This window comes from Theropithecus gelada, chromosome 9, assembly GCF_003255815.1.
Source record: "Theropithecus gelada isolate Dixy chromosome 9, Tgel_1.0, whole genome shotgun sequence".
In the NCBI taxonomy this organism is placed as follows: Eukaryota; Metazoa; Chordata; class Mammalia; order Primates; family Cercopithecidae; genus Theropithecus; species Theropithecus gelada.
In genome coordinates this window covers 61,511,039-61,537,161 of record NC_037677.1, presented here as the reverse complement: position 1 = coordinate 61,537,161, position 26,123 = coordinate 61,511,039, and the positions used below count along the sequence as shown (strand labels likewise).

General features: G+C 41.2%; 1 protein-coding gene across 1 annotated transcript in view; it reads right to left on the bottom strand.

The window, feature by feature from the left end:
* Positions 1-26,123, bottom strand: part of MICU1 (mitochondrial calcium uptake 1) — a 244,446-nt gene that overhangs the window by 69,712 nt on the left and 148,611 nt on the right. The window lies entirely within an intron of this gene.

Genomic DNA, 26,123 nt, shown 5'->3' with positions numbered 1-26,123 from the left:
AATAAGATTGAGAAAGGAAAGAAAAACTATAAGTAATTCTCTTAATCCTCTCCTTTCTATGCTTCACTGCACATTTTGCATGTTTATAAGAAGAGAAATAAAAGACATGTGCAAGACTGGAACTATGCTTAGAGCATGGAAAGTTGAATTATAAACTGTCTATCCCTGTAAAAACCAGATTTCTGCAAAGGTTTACGGAAACAGGAGCAGTAGGGATAGACTATAAGGCCTGAAGTTACTATGTATGGGACACAAATTAATAGGTTGAGGGATAATACTGTACAAAACGCTTCCGACTCACTCTCTCATTTGAGTCTCATAATAACCTTTGATGTAGGCATAATAGCTACTGCCTAGAAGGGCCTGGGATTTGAAGAGATAATAGGCTACAGGGTTTTAAAATTACTCTATACAGATGTATATTATTGGCATGATTATAGTCATGACAAAATTGTATATTACTGTTTCTATGAATGACTTAACGAGTCCATGATTACAGACTGACTATAAGTATACATATATATTCCTAATAAAAAGAAGAAAAAGAAAACCTAGGTAGGCAATTATATGTTAAACTGCTAGTTTATAAACAGGAGGCAATATTGTTAAAAATAGTTACTACTTGAAGTTTTCTATAGGAACAATTTCACAGATGCAATATATGAAAAAATCATTGGTGTACAGGCAGAAAAGTTAAAAAAAAAAGATATGAAAAAATCAATTGTGCATCAGTTAGAAAAATGGCCACGTTCAATGAATCCATCATGAAAAGTCTTGCTATGCTCCACAAAAGCTGGAGAGTTTAACTGAGAGGAACAGACGTCTATTATATTAGAACGATAAAACAGTTAAGGTTATATCTGCCTTTACCTGGATGAACTGAGCTAAATTATAAAGTTGCATATTCTTAAATTTCTGCCTACACTAAAAACCTACATTTTGAGGACACTATCTGTAAAATTAGTAACACATTATTCTTCAGTCTCCAGAGTTCAAATCCCAGTTGATCTCACTTTTTGTGATGACTCATCCCTTCTTTGATTGGCTTAATCTTATCCATTTTAATTCTCACCATTCAGAAAGCCATTGCATAGGTGATAAGCTCGTTCTCATTGGGTACCATGGAAAAAGTTTATATATGTGTGTGTGTGTGTGTGTGTGTGTGTATATATATATATATATATTTTTTTTTTTTGGAGACAAAGGCTTGCTCTGTTGTCCAGGCTCACTGCAACCTCCACCTCCTGGTTCAAGTGATTCTCCTGCCTCAGCCACCTGAGTAGCTAGGATTACAGGCACACACCACCAAGCCCAGCTAATTTTTGTATTTTTAGTACAGACAGGGTTTCACCATGTTGCCCAGGCTATTCTGGAACTCCTGACTCCAAGTGATCCGCCCACCTTGGCCTGCCAAAGTGCTGCAATTACAGGCGTGAGCCACCGCACCTGGTCAAGTTAATATTTTTTAATACACTGAACATTACATTGGAAAGTGCCCATTTTTTAGAAAAGGGAGAGTTAGAGATTGGAACACAATATATAGAAATTAGAATTCAGATTAAGTTGACTGACAAGCATTAGGAAAAATGCAAGAAAGATTGGGTGACTGAGGCTCAAAAACATGTAGCTTAAGGAAGCTTTAATACAAAAGGTGAGAATAGTCCAAACATAGGCAGGTGAATGGCAAAGGATCTAATGGGCCACACTGTATCACTATCATTCTCCTTTCATAAAGGGAAAAAAAAAAGAAAATATTTTTCCCCCTAAGAACAGGAAAACCATGAAGTCTTTTTATGATAATAATTGTAAAAAAAAAGCCAGGAAGAAAATTTGCAAGCTTTCTTTTATAGTGCTGTAACCTATTGGTTAATTATAAGTTTAGCGGTCCCTTGCTAGACAATTAAACTTTGTTTGTTCATTTCGTTTTGGTTGTTTGGGACAGGGTCTCACTCCGTCACCCAGGCTGGAGTGAGTGGTGCTATCATGGCTCACTGTAGCCTCAACCTCTTGGGCTCAGGTGATCTTCCTGCCTCAGCCTCCGGGGTAGCTGGGACTATAGGCCTTTGCCACCATGACCAGCTAATTAAAAAATTTTTTTAGTCTGGGCACGGTGACTCATGCCTGAAATTCCAGCACTTTGGGAGGCTGAGGCCGACGGATCACATGAGGTCAGTTTGAGACCAGCGTCTCAAACTCCTGACCAAAAAAAAAAAAAAGAGAGAGAGAGAGAGAAAATAACTAACTAATGTTAATATCTTCAGACAGGCACAGTGGCTCATGTCTGTAGTCCCAGCACTTTGAGAGGCCTAAGCAGGAGAATTCCTTGAAGCTAGGAGTTTAAGACCAGCCTGGGCAACAAAGCGAGACCCTGTCTCCATAAAAAATTTGAAAATTAACTGAGTACAGTGGCAAGTGCCTATAGTCCCAACTACTCGGGAGGCTGAGGTGGGAGGATCCCTTGAGCTCAGGAGTTCAAGGCTGCAGTGAGCTATGATGGTACCACTGCACTCCAGCCTGGATGAGAGTGAGACCCTGCCTCTTAAAAAACAACAAAAAAGAGTATCTTCATCTTCTGTGTTACATCTAGTTCTTCAAATCTGATACTCTTGAAAGTAAATCTCTGCTGCCTTTGAGAGCTATGGGAGATTTTGGGAACAGCTTCTTTAATAGTTGCCACTGCCTCTATATTGGCTGTTCAACAGCATCAGCTGTTGCAAGCCTATTAGGACCCCAAGAAGAGATGATATTAAAAACAATTTAAAGATTTAGGCCGGGCACGGTGGCTCACGCCTGTAATCTCAGCACTTTGGGAGGCTGAGATGGGCAGATCATGAGGTCAGGAGATCGAGACCATCCTGGCAAACATGGTGAAACCCCATCTCTACTAAAAATACAAGAATTGGCTGGGCATGGTGGCGCATGCCTGTAATCCCAGCTACTTGGGAGGCTGAGGCAGGAGAATCGCTTGAACCAGAGAGGTGGAGGTTGCAGTGAGCCGAGATCATGCCACTGCACTCCAGCCTGGTGACAGTGCAAGACTCCAGCTCAAAAAAAAAAAAAAAAAAAAAGAGAGATTTAAGGGGCTGGGCACGGTAGTTCAAGCCTGTAATCCCAGCACTTTGGGAGGCCAAGGCAGGCAGATCACCTGAGGTCAGGAGTTCAAGACCAACCTGGCCAACATGGTGAAATCCCGTCTCTACAAAAATTAGCTGGATGTGGTGGTGCACGCCTGTAATCCCAGCTACTCGGGAGGCTGAGGCAGGAGAATCGCTTGAACCCGAGAGGTGGAGGTTGCAGTGAGCCAAGGTAGCACCATTGCACTCCAGCCTGGGTGAAAGAGTGAGATTCCATCTCAAAATAAATAAATAAATAAATAAATAAATAAATAAAATAAAGATTTAAGGAAGTATAATTTCAAACATAAGAATATTCTGCTAGCACCAGCAAGAGAAAGACCTGCAAGGCAGAAACGAAGCATTATCTGACTTTCTTTTAGTAAAGGTTTAAGATTAGCAGTGAAAAAGCCATGCAACCACAGGCTTTGGAAGTTGTTAGAGTTTCGTTCCCCGGAATGTGTATGAAGCAGAAAAGAACCTGTTTGGCACTGATACCTTCAGTCACCTCTATTCCCACAATCACTGTCAGAAACATCATCTCATCTGACCACCTCTCCCCGTCTCCACCACCATTCTCGTCTTTTGCTTGGACTACTTCACTTGCCACCTAACTGCATAATTCATCTAAATCACTCTTAACTAAGAGCCTTTGCACGGCTATTGATTTCCGTGGAGCTCTCTTCCTTCTCCTTCACCTAGTTACCTTGTTTTTATCCCTTGGAGCTCACTTAAACCTCATTCATATCAAACAAGCTTTTCCTGCTTCACCACCTCTCCACCCCTAATTAGATCACATTTTTGTTACACATTTCCAAAGGACTCTACTTTTTTTTTTTCCAAATCACTTAATGACATAGTCATTTCACTGTTTGTTAAATACCTGTCTCTCTGCAAACACTCCCTGAGAACTTTCACGGGAGAGTGTTGGGCCCGCCATTATTTCCTTAGTGCCTGGCAGAGACAGAGCACAAATCAGATTTTCAGGAAATAGTGTTGAATTAGTAAATACCAGATGTGGACGAAAGCCTGGTAAAGGCACACATACATGTTGATGCCCACTCCCTCTCCAGCTCTCTGTGGCACCTTATGGTCTAGTATATTAGGCACATTTTGGAGTATCAGCCCCGCTTTCAACAATTCCGTCTTCTTCAGGATTTTGCCCACTCCACTTCCCAAACATATGTGGGAACTCCTAAAAGCCATGTTTGTAAATTTGAGGTTCGATGTAGAGACAGACCAATATACTTAAGCATGAAACATTTCTCATTAGCTGTTTTAAAAATGAAAAAGTATCAGAAAATTGAGAAGTATCATTTATGTCTCTTAAGTTGCTTTTTAAGAAACCTTAATTAACTTGATGATCAGAAAGAAAAAAATAAAAATAAAAAAACACTTTAGGGCTGCAGGATTTAAAACATAACCTGACTTAACGGTCTCTCTGTGGTACTCTAAGAAACATAGCGGGTGCAGTGGCTCATGCCTTTAATCCCAACACTTTGGGAGGCCAAAGTGGGAGGATTGCTTCAGCCTAGGAGGTCAAGACCAGCCTGGGCGACATAGTGAGACCCTGTCTTTACAAAATTTTTTTTCTTTTTTTTTTTTTTGAGACAGAGTCTTGCTCTGTCGCCCAGGCTGGAGTGCAGTGGTGCAATCTAGGCTCAGTGCAACCTCTGCCTCCTGGGTTCAAGCAACTGTTGTGCCTCAGCCTCCTGAGTGGCTGGGATTACAGGCGCCTGCCACCATGCCTTGCTAATTTCTGTATTTTTAGTAGAGACAGGGTTTCGCCATGTTGGCCAGGCTGGTCTTGAACTCCTGACCTCAGGTGATCTGCCCACTTCGGCCTCCCAAAGTGCTGGGATTACCAGCATGAGCCACTGCACCAGGCCAGTTAGTTATTTTCAATTTCATCCCTTTACTACAATTCGAATTCTCACTTTTCCTCCTCTAGCTGTCAGGAAGCTGGGAGGCAATAACAAGCCTCAAATCATCTAGGGAGGATACATGCTATCTATGGCCTTGCCATACCAGAGAAGACTACCACATAAATATGAGGCCAAGATTATATATCACATTGTTTTCAGTTTGGAGACAGAGAAGTTAAACAGTGTATTAAATCAGAGCCACCTAACTGAATACGCTAAAAATGATGCCACCATGGTAACGTAATGAGGAAATGGCACATTCTTCTGTCACATTCCAGCAGAGAGAGGCAGGTATTTCAAATACAGTCATGTGCCACATAACAATGTTTTGATCACCGAGACTGCACAGATGATGGTGTATATGTTTAGATACACAATTACCTGCTGTGGTGTTGCAATTGCCCTGACGGTATTCAGCACAGTAACATACTTGACAAGTTTGTAGCCTCGGAGAAACAGGCAGTCTAGGTTTGTGTAAGCACACTCTATGATGTTCGCACAATGAAATAGCCTAATAATGCATTTCTCAGAATGTATCCCCATCGCTAGGCAATGCATACTATATTCGAAGCTATCTCACAAATAGGGTTTGACATATACTAATTATAGCCTGGCAGTATTCATTTACTAAAATCATGTAACTGTTACTCCCCTCTCAGGATCTGTCCCGTCGAGTCCTCTGACAGATGGACCTAGTGACTGTTGAAAATCTGAGTGGGAAGGTGAGTCTTTTTCGGATGACCTCTATAAAGCAGATCTAGAGGAGACCGGAAGGGTGTATGTCCCATTACACCAGTTTGAAATTAATTATGTTTCACTAGGCAGAGGAGGCTCCTGGGCCCAGTTGACCAAGTGTGTGTAAAATGTGATTAGCTTTAGGGAATAAATGATTACATGTGCCAATAAATGGGCTTAGTATACTCACCACATCAAGCAACTCCACAATTTATTATTTTTCTTTGGCAGAAATTGAATGCAAAACCACATTAACCTCACATTTGAGGTTATACATACCCACAAGTGAGGAAAACCAAAGACATTGTTCCCCCAGTTATCCTAACCCTGTTGGATGATAGATATATATTAAAAGTGAACTATAAAACTTAATTCAAATCCACAGTTAGCACAAGAATATACCACAATATTCTTTATGACAAGCTGTGGAGCTATTACACTAGCAGAGTTTTAATTAACCTTTCTAGGTGGAGGAAAAAAGACTCACGGGCTCTGTGAAGCCAGTATAAGACAAGATCAGTAAACCACGCAGTATAATTTCCAGAGCACTGAAAAAATCCCAACATTACTTTATTTTACTTATTTATTTATTTATTTCTGAGATGAAGTTTTGTTCTTGTTGCCCAGGCTGGAGTGCAATGGCACATTCTTGGCTCACTGCAACCCCTGCCTCCCGGGTTCAAGTGATTCTCCTGCCTCAGCCTCCCAAGTAGCTGGGATTACAGGCTTGCACCACTACGCTGAACTAATTTTTTGTAATTTTGGTAGAGACAGGGTTTCACCATGTTGGTCAGACTGGTCTCGAACTCATGACCTCCCACCTTGGTGATCCACCCACCTTGGCCTCCCAAAGTGCTGGGTTTACAGGCATGAGCCACCGCACCCGGCCTACTTTATTTTTATTCTTTTTTGAGATGGAGTTTTGTTCTTGTCACCCAGGCTGAAGTGCAGTGGCAAGATCTCGGCTCACTGCAACCTCCACCTCCCTGGTTCAAGCAATTCTCCTGCCTCAGTCTCCTGAGTAGCTGGGACTGAAGGTGCGTGCCACCACGCCTGGCTAATGTTTGTATTTTTTGTAGAGATGGGGTTTTGCCATGTTGGCCAGGCTGGTCTCAAACTCCTGACATCAGGTGATCTGCTGCTGCTTCCCAAAATGCTTGGATTACAGGCGTGAGCTACTGCACCCGGCCCCAACATTACTTTAGATTCAAATTTAAAAAGTAGTCGTGCTGGCCAGGTGTGGTGGCTCATGCCTGTAATCCCAGCACTTTGGGAGGCCGAAGTGGGTGGATCACTTGAGGTCGGGTGTTCAAGACCAGCCTGACCAACATGGAGAAACCCTGTCTCTACCAAAAATACAAAATTAGCCTGGTGTGGTGGCACATGCCTGTAATCCCAGCTACTCGGGAGGCTGAGGCAGGAGAATCGCTTGAACCAGGGAGGTGGAGGTTGTGGTGAGCTGAGATCATGCCATTGCACTCCAGCCGGGGCAACAAGAGTGAAACTTTGTCTCACATTAAAAAAAAAAAAAAAAAAAAAAAAGTTATCGTGGGCTGGGCACAGTGGCTCACGCCTGTAATCCCAGCATTTTGGGAGGCCGAGGTGGGCGGATCACCTGAGGTCGGGAGTTCGAGACCAGCCTGACCAACATGGAGAAACCCTGTCTCTACTAAAAATACAAAATTAGCCTGGTGTAGTGGCACACACCTGTAATTCCAGCTACTTGGGAGGCTGAGGCAGGAGAATCGCTTGAACCAGGGAGGTGGAGGTTGTGGTGAGCTGAGATCATGCCAATGCACTCCAGCCTGGGCAACAAGAGTGAAACTCCGTCTCACATTAAAAAAAAAAAAAAAAAAAAAAAAGTTGTCATGGGCTAGGCACAGTGGCTCATGCCTGTAATCCCAGCACTTTGGGAGGCTGAGGCGGGTAGACCACCTGAGGTCAAGAGTTTGAGACCAGCCTGGCCAACATGGCAAAACCATGTCTCTATTAAAAATACAAAAATTAGCCAGGCGTGGTGGTGCACCCCTGTAGTCCCAGCTATCCAGGAGGGTGAGGCAGGAGAACTGCCTGAACCTGGGAGGCGAAGGTAGCAGTGAGCTGAGATCACACCACTGCACTCCAGCCTGGGCAACAGAGTGAGACTCCATCTCAAAATAAATAAATAATATTAAAAAAAACAAAAAAAAACAAATCATAGTCAAATTCAAGTTGATATACATCTACTGAGTGAGAAATGCTAGGAGTTTTGGGAAAAATGTAGTTCAGTATAAGCTGATAAGGGAATACCTAATAGATCTCAGAGTTTGTTCCAATTACTTTGGTTAGTATCACAGATGAGTAAGATCAGAGTTTGCACCTAAGTGAATACTTGGAAATTAGTTAAGAAGATAACCAAACAGCAGCGAGTTTCTGATTAAAAGATCAAAGTTTGGCCAGGTGCGGTGACTCATGCCAGTAATCCCAGCACTTTGGGAGGCCGAGTTAGGTGGATCACCTGAGGTCAGGAGTTGGAGAACAGCCTGGCCAACATGGCGAAACCCCGTTTCTACTGAAAGTACAAAAACTAGCAGGACGTGGTGGGGGGCGCCTATAATCCCAGCTACTCAGGAGGCTGAGGCAGGAAAAGCTTGAACCCGGGAGGCGGAGGTTGCAGTGAGCCGAGATCGTGCCACTGCACTCCAGCCTGGGCAATAAGAGCGAGACTCTGTCTCAAAAAAAAAAAAAAAAAGAAAAAAAAGATCAAAGTTCATTAGACCAAAGAAATAAAAAATTCAGACACCAACAGGGCTCTCATTAAGTGACACATTATTCACTTATTAAAAGTGTTTTAATATGTCATCATGTGTTCTATGTATCATGAAAATACAATCCTTGAATCTGGAGTAAAAAGTTATCTATTAAGTTTTTTAGACACTATCAATGTATCACAGTGGAAATTTCCCAAGTTTATTATAAAGTATCATAGAAAATAAGCTACAAGACACTGCCATGATGGATACTAAATTTCCAAGGGATATTAACAGACATTTGTCTCAAATTGAGGGAACAAATTAAAAGCTGGAAATGAAACATATCTTTCTGGCTGTAAAATGACATTTATTTAAAATGTCCAATACTTCTGCTACTAATGGCAACAATAAACCATGGTGCATAGCACATTAGGGACTAAATAAACCTCTATACCCTGAAAATAAAAGGTCTGAAATAAAGTCACCACTGGGTAGCAAGATAAACTGCTGGCATGGTCTTTGCAATGAGTCTAACACTATGATGCTGGAACTGGTTTTGAAACAGCCCTCCTGAGGCCAATCTGATAATCTGGGGAAGGTGGTGAGTATGTATGCCACTGTGCTTGGTCAATTTTTTTTTTTTTTTTGGTAGTAGAGATGGGTCTCACTATGTTGCCCAGGCTGGTCTCGAACTCCTAGACTCAAGTGATCCTCCCACCCTGGCCTCCTGATGAGCTTTCCTCATCAATTCAAAAGCTGCAGAGGAGGACACATTTCTCTGGAGACAGAAGGGGCTGGGACTGGAATACAGCAGGCATTGGATAGTCTGGATCATAAGGATATGTAGGTGGGTGCTGGTGACACAGGGAGAAACTACTGATCTACAGTGCTGGAATACTACTAGGAAGCAAGCGTCTTCTGGGAAGGAAGGGCATGAGGCTGCAACTCTCTATTCACTAGACTCAAGGCTAATGAATCATGTGGGGGAGGATTGTGGTGACTTTGAATAGCACCAGTGGGTAGAGAAAGGCAATGAGGTCTGAAATAAAATCACCACTCGGTAGCAAGATAAACTGCTGGCATGGTCTTTGCAATGAGTCTAATATTCTGATGCGGGAACTGGTTTTGACACAGCCCTTCTGAGGCCAATCCTATAATCTGAGGAAGGCAGTGAGTATGTATAGGAGGTAACCTGTATATGAATATTCCCAATGTTCCCCTACTCCTTGTGTAATCCCCTTCCACAATGGACCAGAAGCCATCTGTAACCAAAAGGATAAGGCAGAAGTGATGGAATGCCACTTCTGAGATCAGATTATATAAGACAGTGTGGCTTCCCCGTTGGCTGTGCTGTGGGAAGCCAGCTGCCAGATCATGAGAGCCCTATGAAGAGGTTCACTAAGAGAGGAACTGGAGCCTACTGCCTACAGCCACGTGAGTGAGCTCAGAATAGGATCGCCCCACCTAGTCAAGCTTTGAGAGCATTGCTTGAACCTGGGAGGTGAAGGTTGCAGTGAGTGGAGATCACATCACTGCACTCCAGCCTGGGCCACAGAGCGAGACTCCATCTCAAAAACAAAAACAAAACCAAAACCAAAAAACCAAAAAACCAAATAACCTTATTGTATATTGATTAGTTTTTTGACAAATGCTTATTGTGCACTTACTCCTGAAAACATTTTTTACAGCTGTCTCTTTACAACCTTATCTCACCAATACCAGTAATTTCCTGTTTCTTTACCCTTGTGCGTCACATCCTTAGCTGGATATGAGAGTGATCTGGCTGAGACCCATCCTTCTGATCTCTGGCCCATCCTGGCCCATTTACTTTGTTCTGTACAACTTAAATATAAGGATAGCACTCTGTCCCTCACTTTCTTTTTTGCTTCAAGTAAATTATACATTGTACTTGAGTGAGCTCATTAATTCCCAATATATCGACTGACTCCTATATGCTAATAATACCGTATCTCTAATTGGACCCACATCACTGATTGCCAAATACATATATCCAATTGCCTCTAGAGAAAGCTATTGAGGTGTCTCATGAATACTTCAAACTCAAAATGTCCAAGAGAGAACTCAATGTTTCTTTAAGCAAAACTACTTCTCCTCCTATGTTCTCTATCTCAGTGAATGGGATTACCTGAATTCTGTTCTTTCATGCCAATTGCCAAACTGCCAATTGCCAAATTGACTCCCTTTTCTCTCTCCCCTTTCCTAAGACTACCTTATGATTTTCTCCTTAAACAACTGCAATAACTATCTATTTTCCCTCTTTGCTAATCCATACTTTACAGTGTTGCTAGAGTGATCTTTCTAAAAATCCAAATCTGATCATACCACTTCTCACTTCATACCTTTCAATGGTTCCCTATAGCTTGTAGGATAAAGTGTCCAAATACCTACAGTGCACCATTCAAAATATTTCATGGCCTGGCTACTGCATTCTGTTTTTGTTTCTCCAAAGCACCATCTTTTTCCTTCCTTCTTTGTATTGGTGCTCTGTTTCCCTAGAATGCACTTTTACTTCTTTAAAAAGATAGTTTGTAACCTAGAACGTACTTTTGTTTTTATTTTGCACAGCTCGCGCTCTCTCTCTCTCTCTCTCTCTCCCCCCCTCTCTCATGCTTAGAAATGACAGAACTAGTTTATATTTCATTAGTCATGTGGCTTTAATAAAAAAACACATTCATGTTAATGTGTAGCAGATTGATACAAAACAGATGAAGAGATTATGGGTGGGGAGGGAGAAAAGGCATCCAATAATAGGAAAAATAATGAGAAATAAAAGAGATTTGACAAATATTCATTTCTGTGCTGTTAAATGAATTCAGAGGATAATAACCTGATGTAATTTATACCCTTTAAAGTGGTATTTGCTCAAAGTATGAATTCAAAAGGCTGCACATGATGCATAATTCATTCACAAATGACTGTAGAGCTGGCTCTGGCTCCTAGGACATTGGCTAGGACTGGCTCCTAGGAGACTTCCTAGACTCCTCCAAGGCTGGGTAGCAAGCCAGAGGCTAGATCTATTTTTTTAAAATCTCTTTTTCTTCTAAGAAAGAAAAAAAATTACATCTACTAGTTAACTGAGGCTAAGTTGGTTAAAAGAAGGAAAAAAAGCAAGTTTCTTTCCACTCATTAGCACAGTCATCATGAGCAATCATTCTTTATTTTAAAATGTCCCTGGCCGGGTGCAATGGCTCAAGCCTGTAATCCCAGCACTTTGGGAGGCCGAGACGGGCGGATCACGAGGTCAGGAGATCGAGACCATCCTGGCTAACAGAGTGAAACCCTGTCTCTACTAAAAAATACAAAAACTAGCCAGGCGAGGTGGCGGGCGCCTGTAGTCCCAGCTACTCGGGAGGCTGAGGCAGGAGAATGGCGTGAACCTGGGAGGCGGAGGTTGCAGTGAGCCGAGATTGCACCACAGCACTCCAGCTTGGCAACACAGCCAGACTCCGTCTCAAAAAAAAAAAAAAAAAAAAAAAGTCCCTAAGTTCCAAAGACCATAACTCTAAAAAGGCACCTGCAGCTAAAGATGGCTATAAGAGGGATAAAAATGAAAAGACCTACTCAGATACCCTGGACATCATTTTGTCCAAGCTGATCTAGAGGCCAAATTTGATCTGCCTATAGGCCCAGAGAGGTCTGGGAGAACCTAGAGAAACTTTCTCTCATCTTGTCTTGCTCCCTAATTTTAATCTGATTCTTAATGATCTTTGCAGACCTGGCCCTGAGGCACAGAGTCTCTTTACCAGCATGAGAAAACCTAGACAATATATCAATTTAAGCCTGGCTTGGGACAAACTTGATAAGAAAGGTCATTTCTCTATCACAGTCTCTTGGCTCCAGCCCCAGAATTTACCGAGTGCTCTAATGCCTCTTCTTGGGTATTCCACAACTGTAACAAAGAGCAAATGAAAATCCACTACCTGATCTTTAGACAGAATGAATTTCAGAGTTAGAATTGACTCAAATAATGCCACCTCTGAGAAAACTGAGCAGTCCTCTACTCTCTTACTTCACAGACTGATTCACAGGTCCCAGTTTATGTTCTCATTGTACCATATACATATCCCTACAACTGTACTTTACCTATGCACTGTGCAAGCATTTCTTTCATTTATCCTACCTTTATAAGCTTCTTGGAAGCAGAACAATGTTTTTCTCATCCTTGTATCTTAAGCATTTAGCACAGTTCCTGGAAAACTAGTGTAAATTATTAGTAGTTAAGAAAAGAATCTGAGCCGGGCACAGTGGCTCACGCCTGTAATCCCAGCACTTTGGGAGGCCACGGCAGGAGGATCACCTGAGGTCAGGAGTTTGAGACCAGCCTGGCCAACATGGTGAAACCACGTCTCTACTAAAAATACACAAAATTAGCCGGGTGTGGTGGTGGGCACCTGTAGTCCAAGTTACTCGGGAGGCTGAGGCAGGAGAATCGCTTGAACCAGGGAGGCAGAGGTTGTAGTGAGCTGAGATCATGCCATGCACTCCAGCCTGGGCAACATGAGTGAAACACTCCATCTCAAAAAAAAAAAAGACTCTGGAGCCAGACTGCCTGGAATCAAATCTCAGCTCCACCTTTATCATGTGTGAGACTTTGACCAAGTTATTTAGCCTCTTTGTGCCTCAATGTCCTCATTTGTTAAATACTAACATCATAGCATTGTGAAGACCAAATGAAACAATGTACAGACAGCCCCCAACTTACAATTTTTCAACTTTATGGTGGGTTTATTGGGGTATTAAATGTATTTCTTTTCTTCTGTTTTTTTTTTTGAGCCAGGGTCTCACTCTGTCACCCAGGCTGGAGTGCAGTGGGGCAATCACAGCTCACTGTAGCCTTGACCTCCTCGGACTCAGGTAATACTTCCACCTTAGCCTCCCAAGCAGCTGGTTAAGTGCATTTCTGACTTATGACGGATTTACTGAAACATCATCATAAGTCAAGGAGCATCTGTACATAAAGCACTTAGAATAGTGTCTGACTTATGGTAAGCTCTCAGGAAATGCTAGCTAATATTTTTATTATGTAGTATGTACTCAAACTTTTGTTTGAATATATGCTACACATGTGCTTGAGACTGACAGACTTATACATAGATGAAACACTGAACTATAAAGTTGTAATCACCTTCTTCTATACTACTTTTCATTTTACTGTATTACCTTTCTGTGGTACCTTGAATATTCTGTTGTGAGACTAAAAATTTAACTATTCCTGCATTCTGAATTCCAAATAAATGACCTAAGAACTTTTTATACTCTGGTATAGAGCTCATTCATAAGTTGAGAGGCACCTGGGTTCTACTAAAAAGATGTTGCTAAGACTGTATGAAAGACTGATTGAGGAAAAGCTTCCACTGGAGAAAAATCAAACCTTCACGACTTATTTATGAGCTCCTTTTATCTTGTGGCCAGTTTAAAATGAACTTAGAATGTAACATTAAAGATATCTGATAACAGGAAAATCCTGGGAATTGACAAATATTACAAAGGCATCCCTAAAGTATCATTGACTTTGGAATTGCAAAGCTATCTGCAAATCAAAGAAAAATATCAATCTCTAGGAGTCTTCTGCACTTTTTTTTTTTTTTTGAGATGGGGTTTCGCTTTCGTTGCCCAGGCTGGAGTGCAATGGCATGATCTGGGCTCACCACAACCTCTGCCTTCTAGGTTCAAGTGACTCTCCTGCCTCAGCCTCCCGAGTAGCTGGGATATCAGGCATGTGCCACCACGCCCGGCTAATTTTGTATTTTTAGTAAATATGGGGTTTCTCCATGTTGGTTAGGCTGGTCTTGAACTCCCAACCTCAGGTGATCTGCTTGCCTCGGCCTCCCAAAGTGCTGGGATTACAGGCGTGAGCCACCGCGTGCAGCCGCACTTTTAATGATCCATCTGAAAGGTCAGATTCAGAAGTGATAATGCCTTTAAAAATTTTTGCCCACATAATATATTTAAGCTACAAAGTGTCACTCTTAAAACTTTTCCTCCATTCTCCAAAAAGCATGAAACAAAAAAGTACTTTCTGGCACACTTTTACGGAATAATTATCAAGATATTATCAAGGTTGCATTTACAAAGGAGATTTACATAACCATGGAGATTCTACCATATACAGTCATGTGCTGCATTAGGACATTTCAGTCAATGACAGACTGTATATATAATGACATTCTCGTAAGATTATCATGGAACTGAAAAATTCCTATCACCTACTGATGTTGTGAGGTTGTAATGCAGTTACTTTGTTTTATAAATTTAGTATACTCTAAGTGTACAGTGTATATAAAGTCTGTGGTAAGGTACAGCAATGTCTTAGACCTTCACACACATCATCATTCATTCACTGACCCAACCAAACCAGTTTCCAAGTCCTGCAAGCCTCATTCATGGTAAGTGCCTTTACAGATGTACCATTTTTAAAAATCTTTTATACCATATTTTTACTCTGCTTTTTCTATGCTTAGATATGTTTACTTACACAAATACTTACCATTGTTTTACAATTGCCTTGTTTTGTAAAGAATTGTTGGCCGGGCACAGTGGCTCACACCTGTTATCCCAGCACCTTGGGGGGCCGAGGCAGGTGGATCATCTGAGGTCAGGAGTTCAAGACTAGCCTGGCCAACATAGTGAAACCTCGTCTCTACTGAAAATACAAAAATTAGCCAGGTGTGGTGGCACATGCCTGTAATCCCAGCTACTCAGGAGGCTGAGGCAGGAGAATCACTTGAACCCAAGAGGCAGAGGTTGCAGTGAGCCGAGATTGCACCACTGCACTCTAGCCAGGGTGACAGAGCAAGACTCTGGCTCAAAAGAAAAAAAAAAAAAAAAAAAAGAATTGTTACAGTTCTTTTATACACGTGTGCGTGAGCATGCACACACACGTATACATACACACATACGTATACACATTAGGTTAAATAATGCTTGCTGTAGCATTTCCTCACCAGACTTTTACAAGGAGAAGGCAGTACATGTTGACTAAATGCTTTATGTTTTTCTACAAATACTGTACTAGCAAAATACAGTAATTATTTCAGTACAGTAACATGCTGTATAGGTTTGTAGCGTAGGACCAATAGGCTATACCATATAGCCTAGGTATATAGTAAGCTATAACATCCAGGTTTGTGTAAATGCACACTATGATGTTTGCACAACGACGAGATCATCTAACAATGCATTTCTCAGAATTCATCATTAAGTGATACATAACTATATAGTATTTTCAGTTTGACTTTACCACCAGAGAACCTATAAGCCATAAATGATAGCAAACTTGAGATGTAGAGAACAAAGGGAATTGCAAGAAATTAAATGAGAGTTTGGCTTTGGATTTTATCCATTTTCTCGTTAAACTAGCTCACCCTGAGAGCTAACCGGATCTCATCAGGGCAAGATACTGGACCTACCCCATGATGTGTATACATAGAGAAAACAGAATTAGTTTCAAAGAATGTTGACATCAAGACATGGGTGACTGACATAAAAACTCCTGAGGAAAAAAAATGCTTTTTGAGATGGAGTCTTGCTCTGTCACCCAGGCTGGAGTGGAGTGGTGTGATCTTGGCTCACTGCACCCTCCACCTCCTGGGTTCAAATGATTCTCAGGCCTCAGCCTCCCAAGTAGCTGGGATTACAGGCTTGCATCACTACACCTGGCTAATTTTTTTCTATTTTTAGTAGAGACAGGGTTTTGCCATGTTGGCCAGGCTTGAACTCCTGGCCTCAAGTGATCCTCCTACCTTGGCCTCCAAAAGTGCTGGGATTATAGGCATGAGCCACCATGCCCAGCCCATAGTGTTTTTTTTTTTTTTTTTTAAACCTTTAAACATATACTTGGCTCATTGAAGTTATAAATATCCAAAAGAAACAAGTATGGCAGTCATTCTTATCCCTGGGAGATGCATTCTGAGATACTCAGTGGATGCCTGTAACCAAGAATAGTACTGAACCTATTTGCCATCACATGGAACATGTTTCTATTCAGGTCTTTCTTTTTTTTTGAAATGGAGTCTCACTCTGTCACCCAGGCTGGAGTGCAGTGGCACGATCTTGGCTCACTGCAACCTCCGCCTCCCTGGTTCAATTGATTCTCCTGTTTCAGCCTCCCTAGTAGCTGGGATTATAGGCACCCGCCACCACACCTGGCTAATTTTTGTATTCTTAGTAGAGACAGGGTTTCATCACGTTGGCCAGGCTGGTCTCAAACTCCTGATCCCAGGTGATCCTCCTGCCTCAGCCTCCTAAAGTACTGGGATTACAGACATGAGCCACCACGCCTGGCCTTTGTTCAGGTCTTTCCCTCACACATTTAAAGCCTATTCCATCTTAACTAAGCACTTATCACACACGGTGGCTATAATGAGATATATCAGCAAAATTAGCATAATTTTTTTTTCCTTCTTCATAATTTCCCAGCTAGGAGATTTATTCTTAGCATAGATATTAGCAACCACAGCATACAATTTTTTCCTTTCCTTTACATTAAGTTGAGAACTTTCAACCTTTTAGGAAGTACTTTACAGCTTCTTTTGGCACATCTACATTGCCAGCATCACTACTCTTGTGCTTTGGGGCCATTAGTAAATAAAATAAAGGTTACTTAAACACAAGCACTCCAACAGTCAATCTGGTAACAGAGATGACTACTAAGTGACTACGGAGTGGGCAGTGCAGACAGCCTCTATATGCTGACAAAGAGATCATTCGTGTCTCCATGGAGCAAGTGGGACCTCAGGAGATTTTATCACGCTACTCAGAAAGGCATGCAATCTGAAACTTATGAACTGTTTATTTCTGGAATTTTCCATTTAATATTTTTGAACTACAGTTGACTGCAGGTAACTGAAACTTCAGAAAGAGAAATTGCAGATAAGGGAGGACTACTGTACTCTTTACAAACTCTTCCAATTTTTGGAAAAGTCAAACTGAAAATCCCTAAGAAACTATCCACATTCTGCTTTGTAGAGGCAAAGTGGAAGTACAAAACTAGAGGAAATGTCACTGAACATCTCATTTTGTTTCTTGGATTTAATTAAATCAAGAGTCAAGCTTCATCATTTAGTTTACACTTCCCCAGAAAACAAAATAAACAAAACTGGGCTATCAGTGCAAAAAGAACCTACTTTGCCAATGAGTGTTCTAGTTCCAGCAAGTGTTTGAAAGCCTTCTTGCCTTCTCGTCTCCTTTTCTGTAATATTTTGGCCAGGAAAGGAGCTGAGGCATGTCCCTTGATACAATTCTTTGTTGCATCAGACAGATTTCATTCTACTTCAGCGCTTTAAAAAGATGGGTAGAAAGATGTCAACTTGATGATTTAAAGGGTGGGTGACTCTAGAATCTCTTTAGGTACTTTTAATCATTTAGTTTAGTTACATATTTTTTAAAATCTCCTTGATATTTAACTTAATACCTTCTTCTTTTTTTTTTTTTTTTTTGGTCTCTTTTTGTTTTGTTTTGTTTTTTAGACGAAGTCTCACTCTGTCACCCAGGCTGGAGTGCAGCAGTGTGATCGTGGCTCACTCCAACCTCCGCCTCCTGGGTTCAGGTGATGCTTGTGCCTCAGCCTCCCGAGTAGCTGGCATTATAGGTGTATGCCACCACGCCCGACTAATTTTCTGTTTTTTTGTTTTGTGTTTTTGGTTTTTTTTTCAGACAGAGTCGCGCTCTGTTGCCGAGACTGGAGTGCAATGGTGCGATCTTGGCTCACTGCAACCTCCACCTCCTGGGCTCAAGCAGTTCTCATTCCTCAGCCTCCCAAGTAGCTGGGATTACAGGGACGTGCCACCACACCTGGCTGATCTCTGTATTTTTAGTAGAAATGGGGTTTCACCATGTTGGCCAGGCTAGTCTTGTACTCCTGACCTCAGGTGATCCACCCACTCGGCCTCCCAAAGTGCTGTGATTACAGGCATGAGCCACCGCACTCGGCCTAATTTTCTGTATTTTTAGTAGAGATGGGGTTTTGCCATGTTGGCCAGGCTGGTTTCGAACTCCTGACCTCAGGTGATCCACCTGCCTCAGCCTCCCAAAGTGCTGAGATTACAGACGTGAGCCACTGCACCTGGCCTTGTCTCTATTCTTACTGACAGATGAGAATAATTATCATAGTTCTTTATATTTCCCTTTTTCTTTCTGATTGAACAAATCTAGTTAACTTCAATATTTTTTTCTTGAAGACTGAAATATAAACAGTGACTGAAATATAAATCAGTTACTGTTTTTTTTTGTTTTTTTGTTTTTGAGACGGAGTCTCGCTCTGTCGCCCAGGCTGGAGTGCAGTGGCCGGATCTCAGCTCACTGCAAGCTCTGACTCCCGGGTTTACGCCATTCTCCTGCCTCAGCCTCCCGAGTAGCTGGGACTACAGGCGCCCGCCACCTCGCCCGGCTAGTTTTTTGTATTTTTTAGTAGAGACGGGGTTTCACCATATTAGCCAGGATGGTCTCGATCTCCTGACCTCGTGATCCACCCGTCTCGGCCTCCCAAAGTGCTGGGATTACAGGCTTGAGCCACCGCGCCTGGCCTAAATCAGTTACTGTTATCCTCTGAATCATATCTAATTTACCTTTAGATAATTGACACTCAGGCTTCTTAAAATGTAACAATTTTTTTTTTTTTTTTTGAGATGGAGTTTCGCTCTTGTCACCCTGGAGTGTAATGGCATGAGACTGGAGTGCAATGGCATGATCTCAGCTCACTGGAACCTCTGCCTCCTGGGTTCAAGTGATTCTCCTGCCTCAGCCTCCCCAGTAGCTGGAATTACAGACATGTGCCTCCACGTCTGGCTAATTTTGTATTTTTAGCAGAGACAGGGTTTTGCCATGTTGACCAGGCTGGTCTCGAACTCCTGACCTCAGGTGATCTGCCTGCCTTGGCCTCTCAAAGTGGTGGGATTACAGGTGTGAGCCATTGTGCCCAGCCAAAACGTAACAATTTTATTGGTTATTTGATAAGCACGTGAATCCCAACTTATAAACAAGATCATCCTACAGACTGGAATTCTATTAGATGATACCTTTTCAGTGTCCTTGGCTTGTATTCTGGAGTTGGCTGCTTCTTTCTTCTACAAATTAGTTTTTGCTTTTTTTGACATGACAGCTCCTTTCCCCCCTTATCCCTCTCAAATTAAAATTAACCATAATCTTTCAAATAATTTTCTAATACCTTTCAGTTTTGACTGACATCCTACCTGCTACAGTCATTAAGAAATCAATTAATATATTAACTGGAATTGGATTTGGCACCTATCTCCAAGGAACTCAACAGTTCTCAGTAGCCTTAGATGAAATTTTTAATAACCTTAAAAGAGAATTTTAAAAACCAACTCTATATTCTTGTCACTTTTAAGCCTGTTTTTTGAGTTCCCAAATAAAGAAAAAAGGGTAGAATGAGAAAAAAAAAAAGACCCAAATTAAAAAAGCATTAAAATAGCTACAAAATCCAGCAGCTAATAATTCTTTTGATTAAATATAATTAAATGGCTAGTTTAGGTAGTATCTTGCAAGTACAAAAGAACAGTGTATTTCTTCACAGTCATAAGATTTGAGTGGCAAAGAAACTGGTAAAAGATGATTCTGAAGAAGGTAGACTGTACATATTCCAGAAATGTGGTCTTTTTCTGTCTCTAAAATTCAGAAAATTTTATTTTTCTTTAGAGTCCCAAATAAATCAGGCACAGAAATGCCATTTCAGACTAAAATTAATAACTTAATCAGACAAAGAACAGAAATAGTGTAAATAGTTCAGTCTGAAAGACAGTGTGAAGTAGACCCGAGTTGGAATCCTACTTCTCCCATATAATAGTCCTGTGACTTTTACCTCTTTGTGTTTCAGTTTCTACATCCAGAACATGGGTAAAATATCACTAAACCTGACAGGGTTGTTGAGAATTAAAATAAAGAAGGCATATAAAGTGCCTGGCTCATAGTAGGTACTCAATAAATGATCATGAACTTATCCCTTTTCTCTGACCCCTCTGGAAATTAAGTTTGACAGATAAATAGCACTCTCTTCACTTTCAAAGCTACTGTGATGAGAAAAAGACAGAAATAACTAAATGGAACAATAAATCTCCTGCATCTGAAGTTTTAAAGTAGGTAAGTAATGAAATGAAACTAGTGAGAGATGGATAGAAAGAATGGTGGAATTATAAAACCCATACAAAAGTTATTAAGATACTATGAATCATTTCTTTTTCCTCTTGGCTGTGATGATGAGATTATATTTCATACTCAATGAGTGGAGAAATTACCTAACCTTAGAAAAGTAAAATTAAAAGTGTTTCATAAAAACAAAAATTGCTGCCATTTTCCAGATGTTTTATCAGAAAACAATTTCAAAATGAAAGTAAGGCCTTTCCATCACCCACGTGAGATGACCTATTTATATGCCCGCCACCGTGCTAGGTGGCAGTGGGTATCAATGGGAAGGTGAACACACTTATTAAAGGCACAGTGCATGCCAGGTGGTGTTAGGTATGAAATACTTTATTAGTTTGCTAAGGCTCCCATAGCAAAATACTACAGACTGGGACTTTTTCTCATAGGTTCTGGAGGCTATACAAGTGTAAGTTCAAGGGGCCAGCAGGGTTGGTTTCCTCTGAGGCTTCTCTCCTTAGCATACAGATGACTGCCCTCTGCCTGCCTCTTCACGTGATTGTCTCTTGGGTCTTTTTGTTGTGCCCAAATTTCTTCTTCTTATAAGGACACCAATCAGGTTGGATTAGGGCCCACTCTCACCCCTCATTTAACGCAATCACCTCTTTAAAGACCTTATCTCCAAGTAAAGTCATATTCTGAGATACTGGGAGTTGGGACATCAACATAGGAATTTTGGAATTTTGAGGGGATACAATTCAGCCCATTACAAACATCATCTCACTTAACCATTGCCCTGTTTTACAAATGAGGAGCCAGGCTCTGAAAGAATAAATAACCCGTCAAATGTCACATAGCCAGTAAGTGGTGGAATCACAATTTTAACCAAGACCTCATTAGCACTAAAGCCTATACTCTTGCTGCTAGTTACGCTTCCTCAAAGAAGTACAAATGTAGTTGGGAAGACACAGTACTGACTGATGAAATTTTACATAAGGAGGTCATCAATAAGAAGGTACTTTTCTACTGGACGTCTTGGTCCATTTTCTGCTGGTATAAAAGAATACCACCGATTGGATAATTGATAAAGAATAAGTTTATCTGGCTCTTGGTCTTGCAGGCTGGGAAGTCCAAGAGCATGGCACCAATATCTGGCAGGGGTCCTTTCATGGTGGATGGGCAAGCAAGCATGTAAGACAGAGGGTAAATGGGGGCCAAACTTATCCTTTTACCAGGAGCCCACTACCACAGTAATAGCCACTTTCATGATAATAACATTAATGCATTTATGATAGCAGAGCCCTCATGACCTAATCACCTCTTAAAGGCCCTGCCTCTTAACAGTGATATAACAGCAATTAAATTTCCAATACATGAACTTTGGTTGGGGGTGGTGTATAATGAAACCATAGCACTAGACTTATGCCATGATATGGAAAGAATGGATTCAGTATTACTAGCCACTTACAGAACACTTACTACATGTTAGGTGGCATTCTTTCACAAGAGTCTATTGGTCTCCTCACATGAGGAACTGCTGACTGACAAACAGGAACAGTCTTGGCACATCTTGGCCCAAAGTCTACAAATAGTCCCACATCAACGTCAAACAAAAGAGAGCCTTCTAGAGTATCTTAGATACGACTGTCTTTTACATCTCTTTTCTTCTGCATTTGGGTGTAGGCCATGTGTAGGAACATATGTATGAAACTCCTAATCTGCTTTATAATATTTTCCCTCATGGACATTCTACGCAATATGGTTTTTTTTTTTTTGAGACGGAATCTCGCTCTATCATCAGGCTGGAGTGCAGTGGCACAATCTTACTGCAACCTCCACCTTGTTGGTTCACGATTCCCCTGCCTCATCCTCCTGAGTATCTGGGACTACAGGCAGGCGCCACTATGCCCGGCTAGTTTTTTGTATTATTAGTAGAGATGGGGTTTCACCACGTTGGCCAGGATGGTCTCAATCTCCTGACCTCATGATCCACCCACCTCACCTCCCAAAGTGCTGGGATTACAGGCATGTGCCACCCGTGCCCAGCCTTCTACGCAATATGTTAGTGGGCTTTCAACTCTATACATTTCAGTATGCAAGACAAAAGTCCTATGCTCTGTTTCTCTAGGGTCTCAATTGTGTTTCTTTTTTTTTTTGAGACGGAGTCTTGCTCTGTCACCCAGGCTGGAGTGCAGTGGCCGGATCTCAGCTCACTGCAAGCTCCGCCTCCCGGGTTTACGCCATTCTCCTGCCTCAGCCACTTCGCCCGGCTAGTTTTTTGTATTTTTTAGTAGAGACGGGGTTTCACCGTGTTAGCCAGGATGGTCTCGATCTCCTGACCTCGTGATCCACCCGTCTCGGCCTCCCAAAGTGCTGGGATTACAGGCTTGAGCCACCGTGCCTGGCCCTCATTTGTGTTTCTAGGAATAAGTGATGGTTTAGATTGTGGTCAGGCTGGCACCTGCTCAGCCCTCTGGTTGACCCTGTATTGTTTTTGCTAAAAGTTTTTTTGTTTGTTTTTATTTATTTATTTTTCTCTTTTTTTGTTTTTGTTTTTGCTAAAAGTATTACCCTAGCTTGTGCTTCTTTAACTACATTTTTTTGGCCCTACACTCTGTTTAATTGTAATTATATTATTAATAAGGTAAATCACTTACATTCCCAGATTATGTTACAAATACTCCCAAAGAAGACCAGTCTGGGTATATATGCGTACTAGGGAGGCAAGGCATATGACTTGAACCCTAGTACATACTAACCCTTATACAAACATTGTTAGATGAGGTCTACTTCTTTCTTCTATACTCTGAGGAGTATATTGGAATATTCTCATAAGAATGTAAACTTCACAAAGGTAAGCACTATGCCTTTGTGTGTGTGTGTGTGTATATTGTAACATATCTAGTATATTTTATATATAAAAATACCCAATATAAATCAGTGAACAAAATAAAATTCACTGCCTCAGAAGTATCTATTTTCCCTAGGGTAAAAATAGTAATGTTACTATTTCCAAATAAAGCTCTGGAAGCATAACACTTAAATGCTATTGGACATACATTTTCTTCATTCTGTGAAGTTATATTTTGAACTCCATGATCTGCTACAGTTTACTGTGGCAAGGTAGCTGGCAAAAAACAACAGTACTGTGGTTATTCTGAAGATAGAGCCCTCTATGTACAACTAGACAAAAGGAAAACTTCACTAACTAGAATATTTAGAAACTGAGGTATTACGATTAATTTATGACTAATTTTCTGGTTTACTGAGAGCTGACCAGATAATGTCTTTTGCTTCTATTATTGTTGAAATCTTTTCAAGTGATTTTCTAGGCTGATGTGTCACATTCTTCTGCATGCAATGAAGAAAAAACCCTTTAAAGTCTAAGCACTTAACCTTTCCTGATACTTACTTAGCCTTGAGCTTTTCACTAGACAGAGAAAGCTATCTATCCAGCTGTGCAAAGGAAGTTAGAATAGGGAAGCTGTGTTTGGTTCATGTAAAGGTACTGAATAAAAGAAAATCCTATACAATATTTACTTAAGAAAAATAAAAAAGAAAAAAAGGAATAGGGAAGCTGCAAAGCTTTTCAACATGGCAAACATTTACTGACCTTAGACTTTAAGTGAAACAATGCATAACAAAACCAATTTTACCACAGGCTAATTGATAAAGATGAGAGTTAATTTCCTATGGCATATTTCTGGTCACAAAAACATCACCATGGCTGGGCATGGTGGCTCACACCTGTAATCCCAGCACTTTGGGAGGCCGAGATGGGCAGATCACCTGAGGCTGAGAGTTCAAGTCCAGCCTGGCCAACATGGTAAAGCCCCGACTGTACTAAAAATACAAAAATTAGCTGGGCATGGTGGGGCACGCCTGTGATCCCAGCTACTCAGGAGGCTGAGGCAGGAGAATCGCTTGAACCTGGGAGGTGGAGGCTGCAGTAAGCGGAGACTGTGCCACTGCACTCCAGCTTGGGAGAGAGAGCAAGACTCCATCTCAAAATAAAAACAAAAGCATCACCAAAATTCTAAATAAAGACCCAAAACACTTCTAGTAGTAAACACTGAAATAAATGTGAGCTATATATAGATCTAAGAAAGATTGATAAAAACAAGTAAGATAGTCATTCACCCAATTTTTAGTGAATTATTAGATGTCGGTGGTCATAGTGGTGGTGGGTTAAATCAAGAAATAAATGTTTGCAAAGTGAAAATTGTAATAAGTACCTCCTCCTACCATGAAGTTCAAACATAAACAATAACCAATATGGCAGGCTCACTGAGAGCTTTTGAACTGCATTGTTTATCATCTACTTTATGAGTTTTTATTTCACAATAATTTGCATTCTTTCATTTTCTAACATGCTTATTCCAGTTCAGGATGGAGGATGATCAGAGACTATCCTGGCTGCTCTGGGTGCAAAGCAGGAACCCAACCCAGACAAGATACCGTTCCATCTAAGGGCACACACCCACTCACTTAGACTGGGACCATTTAGACACGCCAGTGCACTGAATATGTACATCTTTGGGATATGAGAGGAAACTGGAGTACTCAGGGAAACTCAAGCAGACAGGGAACTCCGCACAGACAGAGGCTCTAGGGGGAAATCGATTTGTTCCCATTCATCGATGTTACAACAAAACGACATTGAACGAAACAACACAATTGAGACAAGTGGGTGGAAAAGCTGAAATCATATATAAGAACCTTGGGGAAACATTGGAAAGCAGATACAGAAGTAACATATATAGTTTAAAAACAACATAGCACCTTTCTCCAATATTTTCACCTGTTTTAGTTACAGTATTTAATGTTTCGAAATTCCAAATAATATTAGGGTAGGGCGTGTGTTAAAAGAAAAAGAGAGGCTGGGTGTGGTGGCTCATACTTGTAATCCCAGCACTATGGGAGGCCAAGGCAGGAGGATCATGTGAGGTCAGGAGTTCAAGACCAGTCTGGCCAACATGGTGAAACTGCATCTCTACTAAAAATACAAAATTAGCCAGGTGTGGTGGCACATGCCTGTAATTCCCAGCTACTTGGGAGGCTGAGGCAGGAGAATTGCTTGAACCTGGGATGTGGAGGTTGCAGTGAGCCAAGATCATATCATGCCACTGCACTCCACCCTGGCTGACAAAGCAAGACTGCCTCAAAAAAAAAAAAAAAAAAAAAAAGAAAAAAGAAAGAAGAAGAAAAAGAGGTTGGGAAACACCAGTGTAAGGGAATTTTTTAAAATGTCAAGAAATTAGAGACTAGATTTTTTGTCTCCAGACAAAAAAATACATATAGAAGGCAGTTGATGAATGTTTTGAATGGAATAAATATCCAGAATAGCAAGATGGTCTAAACTTTAAATGGAAAAGTAAACTTGTAAATCCCCAAACACAGTAAGATACCTTTGCAACTCTCAGCAACATTGCCTTAAATAATTAAAGAGACAGGATCTCACTGTGTTGCCCAGGCTGCTCTCAAACTCCCGGGCTCAAGCG